Raw genomic sequence first — 667 nt, 5'->3', positions numbered from 1 at the left:
AGCCTCAGAGAGTCATAGGTCAACAGGGCCCAGCCCCGAAGAGCTCCGTGCTCTTAAAACGAAACGTGCATGCAAGCCGGGCTTGCTGGTCGTGGAGGCGACCGTAAAGGACTTCGAGAAGCCATGAAAGATCCTTATAGATTCTGGGGCGCCAGGCATAATTGCCCGACGCTCCACGATGGAGGAAAGTCAGCTGTATGATGAGTCGCTGAAGGCGCGGTTGGGTGACATCGTCTCTGTTCGCCAAGCGACGGGGACGCGTGTCACGGTCTCGAAGTCCCTATGGACATCGGAGTCAAGTTCCTTGACTTTGATAGCGTGGAACGCTGTCTAGTCTTAGACTTGGATGCAAGGTATGACCTAATCCTAGAAATGGCATGACTGGAACACCATGAGCCATGGAATGATTGGAGGTGAAAGACCTTGGGCGCTACGCTCATGTCTCCCGGTGGAGCTTTGGCGAAACCACCTCTGCTAGGAAACAAAAGCGGTATTGGCGAGTGCACTGGACCGGGACGGTCAACGTGCTGGACATTGGAATGTCTGAGTTGGGAAACACCAACGGTGTATCGGATAGAAGCCCCGAGCGTGGCTCGCGGGCTGGTCGTGAAGCGGATTGTAAACCACTGAGCGCTGCTCCAGTATCAAAGCAGTCGCTGCATTCCAC

This window comes from Plasmopara halstedii (assembly GCF_900000015.1).
Source record: "Plasmopara halstedii genome assembly, contig: Scaffold_2904, whole genome shotgun sequence".
In the NCBI taxonomy this organism is placed as follows: domain Eukaryota; phylum Oomycota; class Peronosporomycetes; order Peronosporales; family Peronosporaceae; genus Plasmopara; species Plasmopara halstedii.
The sequence above is the reverse complement of the archived record's forward strand: the minus strand, read 5'-3'. Positions refer to the sequence as shown.